Source organism: Hyperolius riggenbachi, chromosome 8 (genome assembly GCF_040937935.1).
Source record: "Hyperolius riggenbachi isolate aHypRig1 chromosome 8, aHypRig1.pri, whole genome shotgun sequence".
Taxonomy (NCBI): Eukaryota; Metazoa; Chordata; class Amphibia; order Anura; family Hyperoliidae; genus Hyperolius; species Hyperolius riggenbachi.
Window position 1 is genome coordinate 263,129,489 of NC_090653.1, and position 17,919 is coordinate 263,147,407.

The window sequence follows — 17,919 nt, forward strand, 5'->3', positions numbered from 1 at the left end:
CGCAGCACCGAGGGCACCAGGAGAGGAGAGGGAAGGCTCATTAGGACCGAGCCTTCCCTCTCCTTAGGTGAGTATCTGACTTTTTCTTTTTGAATCCGGTACCCATTGGCTTTAAAGAGAAGGTCCGAGCAACCAAAAAATAAAAAATCCACTTACCTCGGGCTTCCTCCAGCCCCTGGCAGCCGTCATGTGCCCTCGCCACAGCTCCGGTGGCCCCCAGTCACCCTCTGATGTAGATGCCGACCTCGTCAGGTCGGCTTCCGGGGTCAACTTTTTCTGCGCTCCAGCATGCGCCTCACTTGTCACGCTAACATCATTCCGAGCTGTACTGCGCAGGCGCAGAACTAGTGCTCATGCGCAGTACAGCCCGGATGATGTCAATGCGCCTCTGAGAGCCGCTTACGCCTGCGCGGTGGGGATCTTGCGCCGGAGGGAACCCTGCGCCACTATCGGTGAGCGGAGCTGCGGCGAGGCAGGTGCTGGAGGGAGCCCCAGTTAAGTGGATTTTTTTTATTTGTATAGTGCTCGAATGTGTCCTTTAAGATGTCTAAAACAGTTCTGTACGGATTCCAAAAAACTACCAATTATATTGATAAATGTCTTCCACAGAGAGATACTGCTTGGCGGTTGGAAAAAGCCATTATTTCCCACAATGCAATGAGGATCACAGAGAGGGAACTGTCAGGGCCATGGCCATACCATCACACTGTGGGAGGGGTTTCACCACAATATCAGCCACACAGCCTCCCCCCCCCCCCCTCAATTATCTATTTGAGGAAAGGTAACAATTTCTTGTGAGGAATCCGCTACTGATTGGGATGAGTTCAATCCTGAGTTTAAGTTTCTCTTTAGGCAAGGTTCACAGTCGTAATATATTGCATGTCAGCCCAACATTATAATAATGTATTATTTTAATCAACTGGTGATGATTTAATCAGATCAGTCAATCAATCATGCTCCCATCATAATATAATAATGAATTATAATGATATAACCGTAAACAATATAGCACCTTTAATACAGGAGGGGTTTGTAGTGGAATATTATTTGGCAAACTCTGGTGCAAAGTTTATGCCAGGAGTGTTTTGGGAACAATGTTAAATTATGTTTTCTTTAATTAAATTCTTCAAGGCAACGCCTACACAGCTCTGCATTATGGAAAGCGACACAGAAAACGTAATTATAGTATACAAAACACCCAAGTAGATATACTTTAGACTGCAACTCCAGTCTGAGAAATGAGACAGTACATATTGTTCCGCACTGACTGTTATTATGTGGAATTATTTTTATTAGACACTGCAGCAGTCATCCAGAAAGTGCTGTGTAATGCTTGTGTTATGTTTTCTGTTCCTGACTACACTCCTTTAGCCTTGTACACGCTAAACGGTTCACAGCCGAAGTGGCTGGTTGGAGGTATGCCTCTACTCATTTCGGGTGAGCGTGGGTCCAGGGCGTTCTTCTATTAACCCCACCTGCTAAATGTGTATTTAGCAACAACAGTCTACACTGTGTATAACATACATTACCGGCTATATCCACAGGGTAGCAGTGTGTTTTAGTAACAAAGGTCTTACTACATCTTGTGTCTGTGAAGGAAGTTGTGAATACAGGAAAATCCTTAAAGAGACTCTGTAACAAAAAAAAAGTTCCTCTGGGAGGTACTCACCTCGGGAGGGGGAAGCCTCAGGTTCCTAATGAGGCTTTCCCACCCCTTTAGCTGCATACAGTCCAGCGCTGGCTCCCCCGAAGCATCCCAGAATCCTTCCTCGACAAGTCTGATAAGCGCTGATTTATTTACCTTTCCTGGCTCCAGTGGGGGCGCTGTTGCGGCTTTCCGCATGGAGATAGGCGAAAATAGCCGATCTCCGTCGGGTCCACTCTACTACGCAGGAGACTTGCGTCTGTGCAGTAGAGCGGCCCGACAGCGATCAGCTATTTCCACCTATCTCCAAGGTGGAGAGCCGATACTGCACCGGAGCCAGGAAGGTAAATATTTACATCCCCGCTGTTCGGGGAGCTTTATCGCTGCCGCCGTGGGACCGAGGAGGACGGGGGAAGCCTCAATAGGATCCGGAGGCTCCCCCCACCCAAGGTGAGTACCCCCCAGGGAAGGTTTTTAAAGTTACAGGTTTTCTTTAAAGTGATCCTTAGCTGGAAATCCTTACCTGGGGCTTGGACCAGCCATCCACAGCCGTCCTGTGACTGCAGCATGCCAAACCGATCCTCCGTTGCCGTAGGCACAGGACGGCTGCGGGTGGCTGGTACAAGTCCAGGTAAGTGAAACTCTTGCTTTTTTTCAGTTGAGGATCACTTTAATATCCGGCAGGCAGGGATTGCCTGAATTTGGATATGAGCCAGTTTGCTTGAGCAACTGGACGAATTCTAAGTAACGGAAGATCCAACAGGCGGGGAATATTGGCGAAGGACCAATTAGCCTGAAGGGGGCTTGAGGAAGCCCCAGGTATGTATAATTTTTTTATTTCTGTTTAGCTCGTGTAAACTTTAAGGTTCCTGATGTTTTTTACACTTTAGCTGTGTCGCTTTGATACAGCAGTAATTTTTTAATTACTTTTATTATCTTAGTGATCTAATTATTTGTCTAACTAGACAAATAGAACTGCAGCTGTGCAGGGTTGTCGCGCGCATGCTCGCTCCCGCGCGCGTCATCGGGGGCATACTACGCAGGCGCAGTACAGAAAAACTTTGTACTGCACCTGCGCAGTAAGCTCCTGATGACGCGTGCGGAAGCGAGCACCACGCCATGGCCGCGTAGCCGCAGTTTTATTTGTCTAGTTAGACAAATAATTAGACAGGTGCCAGTGGCGGGGAACGGGCCATCGGAGGAGGACGGCACAGGACATTACAGCTGCAGGGGCCGATAGAAGCCCAAGGTAAGTGGCAATTCTTGCTTTTTAAAACATGCAAGAGAACCCCTTTAAACAGAGGACCGTGCATGAGTGTTCACGAGCGTGCACAAGCGGTGGTGAACAAAAGTCTTTAATGAGGACATAGCAACCTTAAAGAGACTCCGTAACAAAAATTGCATCCTGTTTTTTATCATCCTACAAGTTCCAAAAGCTATTCTAATGTGTTCTGGCTAACTGCAGCACTTTATACTATGACAGTCTCTGTAATAAATCAATGTATCTTTCCCCTGTCAGACTTGGCCTGTGTCTGGAAGGCTGCCAAGTTCTTCAGTGTTGTGGTTCTGCTATGAACTCACCCTTCCTGGCCCCTCTATGCACACTGCCTGTGTGTTATTTAGATAAGAGAGAAGAGAGAAGCTGCTCTAATCAGCTGGATAAATCGTCCTCTGAGCTGGCTGGGCTTTCACATACTGAGGAATTACAAACAAGGGTAAAGCTGTTTGCAGGAAGAAAAGAGCAGCCTGAAACTTCAGTGCATGGGGGAAAGAAACACACAAATGATCTCTTGAGATTCAAAAGGAATGCTGTATACAGCCTGCTTATGTATGGATGTATTTTCTATGTGTGGACATACTGTACATCAACCTACTTCCTGTTTTGGTGGCCATTTTGTTTCTTTACAAACAAACTTTTTAAAACTGTTTTTAACCACTTTTAATGCGGCGGGGAGCGGAAAAATTGTGTCAGAGGGTAATAGGAGATGTCCCCTAACGCACTGGTATGTTTACTTTTGTGCGATTTTAACAATACAGATTCTCTTTAAGGCCTAATTAGGACGTTGAATCTGCGTCTTGAAACAAAAAGCAGTTCATAGACTTTTTCTATGAACTGTAACTAGGACTTATTTTTGAAATAGAGCTTGTATTTTAAGCATCCTAAAAATTCCTCAAAAATCATGCTAGAGCTTATTTTCGGGATAGGTCTTATTTTCAGGGGAACAGGGTTAGGATGGTTTCATAATTCTACCTACAAGCCTTGAGATTGGCTACTGTGATAGCCACATCAGACTGCATTAGTGATTCTATATTCAGTTTTTAGCAGTCAGATCATCACAAGTCCACCTAGGAGAGTGCATGGGACCTGAGGAGTGTCCAAGGACCAAGCTGCCATTTCTTTTAAGCCCCCCCCCCCCCCCCCCCAAAAAAAAAAAGCAGGTGGAACCAGGGCAGGTTCTGTCATGAAGCAAGGTGAAACACTTGCATCAGGTGCAGAGATTACAGGGACAGCATGTTTGTACTGTGAGCTAGGTGAAGAGGTCATCATTGGGGAAAAGCAGCTTGTTGTGCTGTGTGAGGAGTCTGACAGTGAGTGAGGAGGAGGGAGGCAGAAGAGCAGCAGAGTTTCATTTGAATTAAATAAATCAGGGTAAATTGTAGGGTGCTGTGCGATCATTCTAAATCGGGAGGGGGCAGGGGGTGCACATTCTCACTAGTTTGCCTCAGGCAGCAAAAAAGTCTAGGACCAGCCGTGGGTGGAATCTTGCTACTAGAACAAATCATCTGAACGAAATGATATGCCCATATATGGTATTCAGAACTTTTTATTCACGTCGTAAACTTGGGCAATGTAAACATTTTCTATAGGTAAACTAGACTCCACCCACAAGCTGGCAGAGATGCTAACTAGTAACTAACTTCCAAGGGACCCACATTCGTAACGTACGCAATAAGCAATGATCTGCACAGATGAGTTATTACAGGTGTGATTATTGCATGAATAATACATGGATTCTACTGGCATGTTGTAATCAATTATTTATACTGACACCTTACCTATCCTGGTAAGGGGAAGACTGCAGAGGATCTGAGGCTACTTTCACACTGACAACTTGCTTTGGGTCGGACAATACAGTCACATAGCAAATGCAATGGGATTATATTGTAATGGTATTACAGTATATACAAACAGGGACCATCATAGTGCTACTCACATCTACTTGAGAAGCCCACATCCAGATTAGTCCCCAAGGGAAGGAGCAACAAGTGAATTGTAGCAATAGAATCAATGTGTTTTCCTTAGAAGGGTATTCAGTTTGGTTTGGTTAAAACACAACTTTATCCACTTAATCTCCTTAAGCTGCTCAGGAGGTTTTGCATGATCAGTGTGTCCCCCCCCTCCACGCTAATTTATTAGTTTAAATGTATCCCTTACATACTAGCTAGTTCTAGGCTAGCTAGTATTGTCTGCCGGCACCTCCGGACCCCCCTGATCCCCCCGATTGCCTGCTGGATACATTACCACGCCTGGATCCCGCGTTAGGTGCAGCCTCCCCACTCAGCTCCAGTCTTCACTATGGAGAGGATCGTACATGATGTCATGACGTCTTGACGTCACCGACATCATGCGCAGTCCCGATCCTCCCCATAGTGAGGACCGGAGATGAGCGGGAGGCTGCTAGATCGCTGGTCTGGATCCCGGCGTGATAATATATCTGGCGGCAATTGGGGGGGGGGGGGATTGTGGCCAATTGGGGAGTGCCGGCAGACAATACTAGCTAGCGTAGTGCTAGCTAGTATGTAGTGGTAGTGGATGCATTTAAACGAATAGATTCAGATTGACTAACCCAAAACCTGTCGGTTTTGTCAGATTTCTACTACCTGCTACTGTAAGTGACAGCAACATAGGAGAAAAGTAATTTATGGCTCATTAGACTCAGGAAGAAACGTACTTCTTAATTGTATTTGTTTACATATATTTAAAATTTTAAGATTTTTGCGACAGAGGTCCTTTAAGGACCAGAGACCGCTGGTACAGAAACAGCGGAATCCCGATGGATAACAACGAATCGCTGCATTTACCCGACACAACTGCAGTCACCGCCGCACGTCGGGAACCTGGGTCACCCACTCTGCTGTCTCTATGATGGCAGAGTTCCTGTGAGTCGGTCAGGAGCCGCTTTTATTGGCACCTGACCAGGGGTCTAGTCCTGGAAAAAGTGAGTGGACTCACCCTAAAAACCTCAGGTGTTCAGGTGTCCCCAGTATAGCCAGGTGTATAGGTGTCCCTAGTATATGTAGCCAGGTGTATATGTGCCCAGTATATGTAGCCAGAGGTATATGTGCCCAGTATATGTAGCCAGGGGTATATGTGCCCAGTATATGTAGCCAGGGGTATATGTGCCCAGTATATGTAGCCAGGGGTATATGTGCCCGGTATATGTAGCCAGGGGTATTTGTGCCCAGTATATGTAGCCAGGGGTATATGTGCCCAGTATAGGTAGCCAGGGGTATATGTGCCTAGTATATGTAGCCAGGGTGTATATGTGCCCAGTACATGTAGCCAGGGGTATATGTGCCCAGTATATGTAGCCAGGGGTATATGTGCCCAGTATATGTAGCCAGGGGTATATGTGCCCAGTATATGTAGCCAGGGGTATATGTGCCCAGTATATGTAGCCAGGTGTATAGGTGTCCCCCCCAGCTGGAGGGGAGCAGCACAGCAGAGAGGAGCATTGTGCACAGCGTGGGGAAGGGGCGGACGTTTCTCCCCTCTTCCCTCACCTTGGGGCTCCTCTCCCTGGCTCTTCCTTCCATAAAGATTGTGGCGGTGGCTGGCGGCGGTGACTGGCAGCAGCATCAGTGGGCGGGACTTACCTCCTCCAGTGTTCCGGCAAGTGGACGCTGTTCGTGCAGCTAGTCTGGTCTAGTGAAGACCAGAGCAGCGGCACGCACAGCGTCAACCCGGAACACTGGAGAAGGTAAGTCCCGCCCACTGATACCGCTGCCAGTCACCGCCGCCAACCACCACCGCCCCCGCAATCTTTATGGAGGGGAGAGCCAGGGAGAGGAGCCCCAAGGTGAGGGAAGGGGGGAGAAACGTCCGCCCTTCCCCACGCTGCACACAATGCTCCTCTCTGATGCGCTGCTCCCCTCCAGGGTGCTAGGGGGGACGGCGTCCACTGTCCAAAAAAAGTGAGTGGACGCCGTCCCACCGCGTTCACGCAGGACTCGACCCCTGCACCTGACCCTCTCTTTCAATGTAAGGCAATGGGAGTGGCTTACATTGAAAGACAGGGCCAGGAGCCAATGAAATCGGCTCCTGACCCGATCACATAAATCTGCCATCATAGAGACAGGCAGAGCAAGTGAGCTGCGGCGAGAGACGTTGGGATTCAGCGAGATCGGCGGGAGCAACGGAAACGGAGGATGGGTGTGGCGACGGCTAATTGAAATCTACGTCCTGCCAGCCAGGTGACCACCAAAACAGGACGTAGATTTCAATTAGCTTGGTACTAAAGTAGTTAATTTCCACAGCATTAAAAAGTGATCAACATTGATCACAGATCCACAAACAGCAGTGGCGGCGCAACACTGGGGCATGCTGGGGATCTGGCCCCACCTGGGAATCACTGTGCCCCCTGAGTGCCCTTCCTGCTCAGTAACATACAGTTTACTGTTTCCAGGCTCCAGCCGCATACACTGAACAGGATAGGATCTGTAAAAAAAACTATCCCTGTCAGCCTGTCTATGTAGGTATTAAGTAAAGCAAGGGTCTTATCTATTTGCCATAAATAACTCCCAATCCTTGCAAGATCCCTTGTATTTAATGTATCTGGATGACACGTATATTTGCAAAAAAATCTCTCTACCTTCTTCTGATTGTATGTTCTAACATTGTCAGTCAACAGAGCCTGAAGAAGGCTTACTAGCTTAAAGCTTACTGTTTATCTAAAGTTTAGACACACAGCATATCTAGCTGCAAACAGCTTCAAAAGTTTATGACTATTTATTCCTGTTTTACGAGGGCAGCCATGTTCTGTTATTCACATTGTCACAATCTGAGGGCTGGAGATGCTATCAGCTTACCTGTGTGTAAGGGCCCGATTCCACTGCAGCCGCAGTGTGAGGCGCACAGCGGCACTTCAGGGTCTGCAGTTACGCTGACGAATCCCATGAGCCGTGCCATGCACGGCTATGGGATTCGCACAGATTCGGATGGAAATGCCGGTCGAATCGCTAACGATTCAGGCGGCGGTGCCATTGTTCTCTATGGCAGAGTTTTACCGCGCGATTTGCCTGCGGGGAAACTGCGGATTCGGAGCGAAAACCGCTCCAGTGGAAACGGGCCCTTAATTCAGTCCCCTCTCCTCCTCCCTCCCCTCCTCTGCATCTGAAATCTCTGGCTAGTAGTAACCTCCTCCTCCTGTCTAGACTGAGCTCCCATGAGCCTTGCTACTGCCAAGGCACTGTGAAAAGCTGTGGGCGAGGCTTATTTAGTTTATAGGGAATTAGAGTATTAAAAGAAAACAAAAAAAGTATTTGGCTTTAGGAATGCCCTATAAACTATATGAAAGGAACACAATTATGCAATGAGTAAAAGTTTATCTTGGATCCCCTTAAAATAAGTCAATAAATGGTATTATCCTGATTCAAAACTTACTGTCTGTAAATACAACCTCCAGTCTGCAGCAATGCTTAGATACTAATATAACAAATTACACACACACAGTGTTTCTCTCCCTCCTGACTCCTCCCCTTCCCTTTCTTGTAGAGTGGTCAGACACAGGCTGGGGACTGGAATGATTTGTCTGTGATCTGCCCACACTGGAGAAGCTTGCTAACAAGTAAGGTTTAAAGCATGCCAGCCAACTAGCCAAGTACATCCGTAGGTTTTCTTCAATAATAGCACCATCATTTGGACAATCTGCTATGCTCAAATGCCTTTGAGTTGTGTTTGTGATGTTTATATCTAGTTTCTTTAATTGCTGACGCTAAAGTAATAACCTGCACCTTAATTTTATGACCTGAGTTAGGCAAAAAGTATTTGACCTCCTTGGCGGTAATCCCGAGCTGAGCTCGGGGTATGCCGCCGGAGGTCGCCGCTCAGGCCCTGCTGGGCCGATTTGGATTCTGAAAAAAGCAGCACACGCAGCCGGCACTTTGCCAGCCGCGTGTGCTGCCCGATCGCCGCCGCTCCGCGGCGATCCGCCGCGTGCAGCGGCGAAAGAGGGTCCCCCCAGCCGCCCGAGCCCAGTGCAGCCGGAACAAACAGTTCCGGCCGGCGCTAGGGGCTGGATCGGGCGGCTCTGACGTCAGGACGTCGACTGACGTCCATGACGTCACTCCGCTCGTCGCCATGGCGACGAGGAAAGCGAAACAAGATAGGCCGCTCATTGCGGCCTATCTTGTTACTTTCGATCGCCGGAGGCGATCGAAAGTACGCTTCCGGAGCGCCCTCTAGTGGGCTTTCATGCAGCCAACTTTCAGTTGGCTGCATGAAATAGTTTTTTCTTAATTTAAAAAAAACCCTCCCGCAGCCTCCCTGGCGATTTTAATAGAACGCCAGGGAGGTTAAAGCTCCCCATGCAAACATTGATTTTAATCCCCACCAGCCAGCCATCAGCTCCATTTGTGCCCCCCCCCCCCAAATATTTGAAGCTGGAGTCACCACTGACCTTGTTGTCCTTTTGGGGCCCCCTTGTGGTCCTTTTGGTAAGCTGAAATTGAGAGGTACAAGAAGGTGGCAGGTAGGCCCCTTGATACCCACTAGGCCCCAAGCACCTGCCGAGGTTGCCTGGTCGATGATCCTGCTCTGGCACTTAATACGGACGGCATTCAGTATCAACGGAGGGTTGTTTGGAGGTGCAGTGAATAACAACCAACAGAAGTGCTGTCTCCATAGGTTCAGGGCCCACAGTTAACTGTTATATGTGTATCTATAGGATCGAGAGCAATAATAGTTGGGGTATGTTCAGAATGTTAGGAATACCTGATATTCTCTTCTGTTAGTTAGTACATCTTCTGAGGTTGGACTTTCTTGGTATAGTATCAGCGCTGCGTAATATGTTGGCACTTTATAAATACAATACATAAATAAATAAATAAATAGTATTTTGCGAAAAAATGTTTCAAATTGCAGGAAAACATCTTTCTAACAATAGAAGTAGCTTGTGAACATGGGCGTCCGCACGTCTGGCAAAATGGGGCATGCGCACTCCCCTGGCCAGCTGCTGCTCCCCCCCCCCCAGCCGCCCGAATACGGAAGTGGCCGGCCACCCACCCTGGGGTGGCAGCGGAGAGAGAAAAGGAAGCGTGTGTGTGGACAGCGGTGGGGAAGGGGGGGAAGTCTCCCCCCTTCCCTCACCCTTGGGGCTCTCCCTTTCTCTCGCTCCCCCGCTTTAGAAATTAGCGGTGCGGGCGGTAGCAGCGGGACACTAAGGGCCTATTTCCACTACACGCAGATTGGATGCAGAATGGATGCAGACAGTGGTGTAGCTAAGGAGTTGTGGGCCCCAAATCGATGCAAGTTTTACAATGGGGCCTCCCAGGCACTCTATACATAGCAATTGATACGGCGCACCAAAACCTGCCAATGGCAACTACAGTGTCTGAGGGGCAAGAAGGGGATGGGGAATAGTTTGTTAATAATTACCACTATTCAAAGTATCTATAGAAGTGATTACTATGAACACAGGACCAATAGAGAGCTAATACTGTAGTTGAGGGAGGGCCCTTCGGGGCCCCTCTGGCCCAAGGGCCCCGATGCGGTTGCTACCTCTGCAACTCCTATTGCTACGCCCCTGGATGCAGAAAAACTGATTCCAATGAATGTCTATGGGCCTGCCAGTAGAGGAGCGTTCAGAAGCCAGGTGAGAGGTGTCTACCATATTAAGGGGGCATTCTGCCTATTTATGTAAAATGCTGTCTATTTATGTGCCTCACGACTGCTGAATTTGTCTTGTTGGGGGCCTCATGGTTACTGAATTTGTCTTGTTGGGGGGGCTCATGACTGCTGAATTTGTCTTGTTGGGGGCCTCGTGATTGCTGAATTTGTCTTGATGGGGGGCTTCATGATTGCTGAATTTGTCTTGTTGGGGGTCACATGATTGCTGAATTTGTCTTGTTGGAGGCCTCATGATTGCTGAATTTGTCTTGCTGGGGGACCTCATGATTGCTGAATTTGTCATGTTGGGGGCCTCATGATTGCTGAATTTGTCATGTTGGGGGCCTCATGATTGCTGAATTTGTCATGTTGGGGGTCACATGATTGCTGAATTTGTCTTGTTGGGGGTCACATGATTGCTAACTGCGAGACTATGGAAAAAGCTGAATCATCATCATATGAGACATTAGCTTTAATCCTACTTTTTTAGCTTTTTAAAACAGAAAATAAAACTGAGAGGTTCTAAAAAAATGAATACATTTTTCAGGAGTAGGATGGATGAAATTGTTTATCTTCACAGTTTACTTGGATTTTCCATGATGTTCATGTATGAGTTAAAACGTTTGTATTTAGTTTAAATTGCCACTTTGCGGTAGATAAGTGACTTTTGGGTTGCAGTTTAGGCACTCGGCCTCCAAAAGGTTCACCACCACTGTCCTAAGCTAATGTCCCACATTGCTAAGTTCATGTAAATTTGTCTCCACCCGTGACCACACCCACATTCTGGTCCATGACCACACCCATTTTTCGGTGTGGTGCGCTACACAACGTAACCCCATTTTTCGCGTACCCCTAATTTTCGGCGCGGCGCGCATTTCTTCCCCCCCCCCCAACCCCCCCCCCGCCCCGGAAAATATTCTGCAGACGCCCATGATTGTGATTATGACTGGTCTCCATCCTTGAATCTACTTGGCACGTTGGGATCAGTGTATGAAGTTTCTCAAAAAATCTTGAATAAGCTTGAGCTGTTCCTTGTATTAAATTTTAAGACTGTGAGTCACTGTAGTTCCCTTCTAAGGAAACCGTGTTGTAATAGTACACTCATAGTACATGGTACACTCAGCAGATCGGTGTGGCGGAATCTGTCAGAAGAGCATAAGGCTGCTGAGTGGTACGAGGCGAGGTGCACGTTTACAGTTGCAGTGAGGCATACTTTATGTACTGTATGCTTCACTGTATGCTTTGCATCGCATGCAGGGTCCTAACAATAGCCCCTCATGGTGACTTTCTGCCTGTAAAACACATGGCAGATGTTTGAAAAAGTATTAAGTATGTTTTGAGATGAAGTGTTGTCTACTATGTTCTATGCTCTTGACTCCTATGTTCTATATATATGCCCTCTATTCATGAGCCAAACCCAATTCCGGGCACGACCAAGTCGTGCTTGGTGAAATAAATGTGATTCTGACTCTGAGATACCCCACACTATCGCTGGGGGGCCCGAGGGCTTGGGGGGGGGGGCGCGCTCTGGAGAGTAGCAGCAGCAAAGGGTCATTCTTTAACCACTTCCTTTTCCAGCTCACAATAGTGTCATAAGATGGGCAATAATTTCCATAAATTGCCATCATCTTGATGAGGATCCATCTGAAAATGGCACCTGCGAATAATAGCACCCGGTGTTGCCGCTAATCCATTTGTCGCTTATCGCTATTTAACGTTAAAGCCTTATCGTTATTTAGCGTTAACACACAGAACCCTCTCTGTACCTATCCCTAACCCCTAGACTCCCCCTGGTGGTTCCTAACCCTAACCACTTCCCTGGTGGTGCCTAACCCTAAGATCCCCCTGGTGGTGCCTAACCCTAACCACCCCCCTGGTGGTGCCTAACCCTAACCAACCCCCTGGTGGTGCCTAACCCTAACCACCCCCCCTGGTGGTGCCTTAACCTAACCACCCCCTGGTGGTGCCTAACCCTAACCACCCCCCTGGTGGTGCCTAACCCTAACCACCCCCCTGGAGGTGCCTAACCCTAACCACCCCCCTGGTGGTGCCTAACCCTAAGACCGCCCTGGTGGTGCCTAACCCTAAATCTCCCCTGGTGGTGCCTAACCCTAACCTTGACAGTGTTACATTAAATCCATTTACCGTTTTGCAGTTAAATAACTTCTACAGTTTGGCTTATGTAGGTTAGCTATTGATAAATAACGTTACAGTGTGCAATAACTAGAGATGTAGCAAACGGTTCGCTGGCGAACGGTTCCAGGCGAACTTAGGGGGTTCGCGTTCGCCTGCACCAGGCGAACTTTTGCAGAAGTTCGATTTGCCCCATAATGCACTATGAGGGTCAACTTTGACCCTCTGCATCACAGTCAGCAGGCACATTGTAGCCATTCAGGCTACACTAAGCCCTGGAGCCCCACACCCCCTTATATAAGGCAGGGTCCGGCGGTACCTGTTGTGTTTTCTTAACCCACCTCATCACTGCATATACCTAGCTTTGTGTTGAGTGAACCCAGCTCACTGCATCTAACTACCCAGTACCTGTTATGTTTACTTAACCCATCTCATCACTGCATATACCTAGCGTTGTGTTGAGTGAACCCAGCTCACTGCATCTAACTACCTGTTGTGTTGAGTGAGAACCCACCTGGCCACCTCACTGCATCTAACTACCTGTTGTGTTGAGTGAGAACCCACCTCACTGCATCTTGAGTACCTTTACTGTTCAGTGAACCCAGCTCACTGCATCTAACTACCCAGTACGTACCTGTTGTGTTTACTTAACCCACCTCATCACTGCATATACCTAGCATTGTGTTGAGTGAACCCAGCTCACTGCATCTAACTACCTGTTGTGTTGAGTGAGAACCCACCTCACTGCATCTTAAGTACCTTTACTGTTCAGTGAACCCAGCTCACTGCATCTAACTACCCAGTACCTGTTGTGTTCACTTAACCCACCTCATCACTGCATATACCTAGCGTTGTGTTGAGTGAACCCAGCTCACTGCATCTAACTACCTGTTGTGTTGAGTGAGAACCCACCTGGCCACCTCACTGCATCTAACTACCTGTTGTATTGAGTGAGAACCCACCTGGCCACCTCACAGCATCTAACTACCTGTTGTGTTGAGTGAGAACTCACCTCACTGCATATAGCTAGCATACCCCTGAGATGGACAAAATGAACAAACCAGGTAGAGGAAGAGGTAGAGGCAGACCCAGAGGAAGGCCACCAGGCATCGGCAGGTCTGTGGCTGTGCGAAGTGGTGTTGCTGTGATTTCGTGCGGACCTGCCCCAAAATACAGTGCTCAGAAGAAGGCAAGTGCCATCACTTCCCAAAATCGTGAGGAGGTGATTGAGTATTTAACACAGAACACCTCATCTCCCGCAGCCACCAGCGCTACAACAAGCTCCACATCCGCTGCATTTGACACTTCGCAGGAGTTATTTGGTGGTGGTGGTGAAATCACTGATTCCCAGCCACTACTGCAACAACAACAAGAAGGCGCAGGTACACCACCTCATACGTCTGAGTTAGGTGGCGATAGTATGGACGTAACGTGTGTGGATGGGGATGATGGTGGACCACCTGAAGTTGGTGCACTTGAGGAGGTGTCTGAGGAAAGCGCAGCTGGCCAGGCGGATTATGATGACGATTATATGGATACCACATATGTTCCCGGTAGAGGAGATGACCAGGGGGACAGTTCAGAGGAGGAGTCAGAGAGGAGTAGGAGGAGACGACTCCATGATAGAAGCAGAGGGAGCTCGTCCTCAGAAACAGCTGGGGGCAGTGTCCGGCGCCATGTATCACCAGCTATGGCCAGCCAGCCAACATGCCCTTCAACGTCAGCTGCTGATGCCACCCTAGCACCATCACCCCAGGCGGGTTCAGCGGTTTGGAAATTTTTTCACGTGTGTGTCTCAGATCGGAGCAAAGCCATCTGTTGTCTCTGCCAGCAAAAATTGAGCCGTGGAAAGGCCAACTCTCACGTAGGGACAAGTGCCTTACGAAGGCACCTGGAGAGAAGGCACAAACAGCTATGGCAAGAACACCTGAGGAAAAGCAGCACCCCTCAAAAGACAAGCCACCCTCCTTCTCCTCTTCCTCCTTCAGGTGCATCGTCTTCATCCACTTTCTCCCTTGCACCTTCACAGCCACCCTCCTCCACACCACCTCTTCCCTTCAGCGGTTCCTTCTCCTCTGCCCACAGCAGTACCCAGCTGTCCGTGAAGGAAGTATTTGAGCGTAAGAAGCAAATGTCTGCCAGTCACCCTCTTGCCCGGCGTCTGACAGCTGGCGTGGCGGAACTATTAGCTCGCCAGCTATTACCATACAAGCTGGTGGAGTCGGAGGCTTTCCGTAAGTTTGTGGCCATTGGTACACCGCAGTGGAAAATACCAGGCCGCAATTATTTTTCACAAAAGGCCATACCCAAACTGTACCGTGCAGTTGAGAGGCAAGTGGTGTCATCTCTGGCACACAGCGTTGGGTCAAGGGTCCACCTGACCATAGATGCCTGGTCTGCCAAGCACGGGCAGGGCCACTACATTACATACACAGTCCATTGGGTCAACCTGGTGACCGATGGCAGCAAGCAGGGAGTTCGTGGCTGTGCAGAGGACCGACTTGTCACACCTCCACGGCTTGCAGGCAGGCCTCCAGCCACCTCCTCTCCACCTGCTATCACCGCTTCGCTGTCGTCATCCTCCTCCTCCTCCTCCTTGGCTGGTGCCGCCATCTCCTCTCCAGCTACACAGCCCCAGCACCCCAGGGCCTATGCTGCATGCCAGGTGCGACAGTGTCATGCAGTGTTAGACATGTCTTCCCTGAAAGCGGAGAGTCACACTGGAGCAGCTCTCCTGGCTGCTCTTAACAAACAGGTGGAGCAATGGCTGACCCCGCACAAGCTTGAGATTGGCAATGTGGTGTGTGACAACGGCAGCAATCTCATTGCTGCGTTGAATTTGGGAAAGCTGACACACATACCCTGCATGGCACATGTGCTTAATCTGATCGTGCAAAGATTTGTGTCCAAGTACCCAGGCTTAGAGGACGTCCTAAAGCAGGCCAGGAAGTTGTGTGGGCATTTCAGGCGTTCTTACAAGGCCATGGCACGCTTTGCGGACATTCAGCGTAGAAACAACTTGCCGGTGAGACGCCTGATTTGCGATAGCCCGACTCGCTGGAATTCCACCCTGCTGATGTTCTCTTGCCTGCTAGACCAGGAGAAAGCCGTCACCCAGTACCTGTATCATTACAGTACGAGGACACAATCTGGGAGGATGGGGATGTTGTGGCCCAACAACTGGACACTGATGCGAAATGCATGCAGGGTCATGGAGCCCTTTGAGGAGGTGACCAAACTGGTGAGTCGCGATGAGGGCACCATCAGCGACTTGATCCCCTACGCCTACTTCCTGGAGCGTGCCGTGCGTAGAGTGGTGGATACAGCTGTGGAGGAGTGTGAACAAGAAGAGTTAGGGCAGCAGGAGTCGTGGGAGCCATTTACACACGAACCCGATGTTTCCACAACACCGGCGGATGCACAGAGGGGGGAGGAGGAGGAAGAAGAGGAGTCGTGTGGGGAAGGAGAGGAGTCAGACTCTGATGATGGTGATGATGAGAAAGGTGTTTCTGTGGAGGAGGAAGAGGCGGCGGAAGGAGAACAACCGCGGCAGCCATCACAGGGGGCTTCTGCTGCTCCACGTTCTCGTGGTATTGTTCGTGGCTGGGGGGAGGAAGAGGAGTTGCGTCCCGTCACTGAGGAAGAGCAAGAGGAGATGGAGAGTACGTCTGCATCCAGCTTTGTGCAGATGTCCTCTTTCATGTTGTCCAGCCTGTTGAGGGACCCCCGTATCAAAAAACTCAAGACGAATGACCTGTACTGGGTGGCCACGCTACTAGACCCTCGGTACAGGGACAAAGTGGCGGACCTCTTAGCAACTCAACAAAAGGCGGAAAGGATGCAGCACTTGCAGAACAAGCTGTCGATGATGCTTTACAATGCATTTAAGGGTGATGTGGCTGCACATCGCATTCAAGGTACCACTGGCAGTAACCCTCCTCCTCCCAAGTCCACGCAGGCAAGAACAGGACGCTCCAGCGATCTCAGGGTGATGTCGGACATGCGGACGTTCTTTAGTCCAACTCCTCGCCATAGTCCTTCCGGATCCACCCTCCACCAACGCCTGGACCGGCAGGTAGCCGACTACCTGGCCTTGAGTGTGGATGTAGACTCTGCGAAAAGCGACGATGAACCCTTGGACTACTGGTTGTGCAGGCTTGACCTGTGGCCAGAGCTGTCCCAATTTGCCATACAACTTCTCTCTTTCCCTGCCGCAAGCGTCCTGTCAGAAAGGACCTTCAGTGCAGCTGGAGGCATAGTTACTGAGAAGAGAAGTCGCCTAAGTCATGACAGTGTTCAGTACCTGACCTTTATCAAAATGAATGAGGAATGGATCACGGAGGGCTACTGCACGACCGAAGACTAAGTCAGTCCCCACACACAGCATCTCTGCCTGCAGGCCGCTTGACTGCCTTCTCCGCTACTACCAACAGGATCCAGGACTCTAGGCGGATTCCTGAATTTTTAAGGCCGCTGCTAGCAGCGGCCGCTACACTAATTTTTCTGGTGCGTGTACATGTGCCCATCCCCCTTCGTGATCATTACCTTGCCGCGGTGAAGGGGCTTGCGCATCACAATAAAGCAATGACCGCCGGCTATTTGAGTGTCTCGGGTGGGGGTGGCACACAAAAGATAATAAGGTCGTTGCTTCATTGTGGTCAGACCAAATTTGATCAGCTGGACAGTCACTGTTCTGTCATTCAGCTACATCAGCCGGGCGAGCATATGGGCTGAAAAGCCACCATCACCTGCACTCTCGTCATGGTGCGCACCAGTCCAGCACGGCCGTCACTACACAAACGGCTGTTTGCAGTCACTGCATACCTTTCACTGCATCTGTGACTGCACATTATACCTGGCAGTCAGTGCATAACTTGCACTTGAATGGATACACTTTTAAACAATCTATCATTTTCAAAAAATTTAAAAAAAGGGCAAAAAAACATGCCCTCCGTAAAACATTCCTGGCAAATGCTTTCGACTTGGTTTGTCTTCCGCTGGCTCAAGGGTCCATCTGACCACAGATGCCTGGTCTGCAAAGCACGGTCAGGGCAGCTACAGCATGGGTCTCAGCAGGCTCCCACTTCGGGCCGGAATCCAACCTTCATTCCCCGCGGTGCTAATGGCAGACTTGCCCTCCATAACGGATTCCCGTTAAAGGATTTAAAGTTAATTCATTTCAATTAGGGCCGCAAAAGGTCCTCCTAAGTCCTGTATTGTTATTTTTGGTCACTACCTCGGGGCGGGCGTGCAT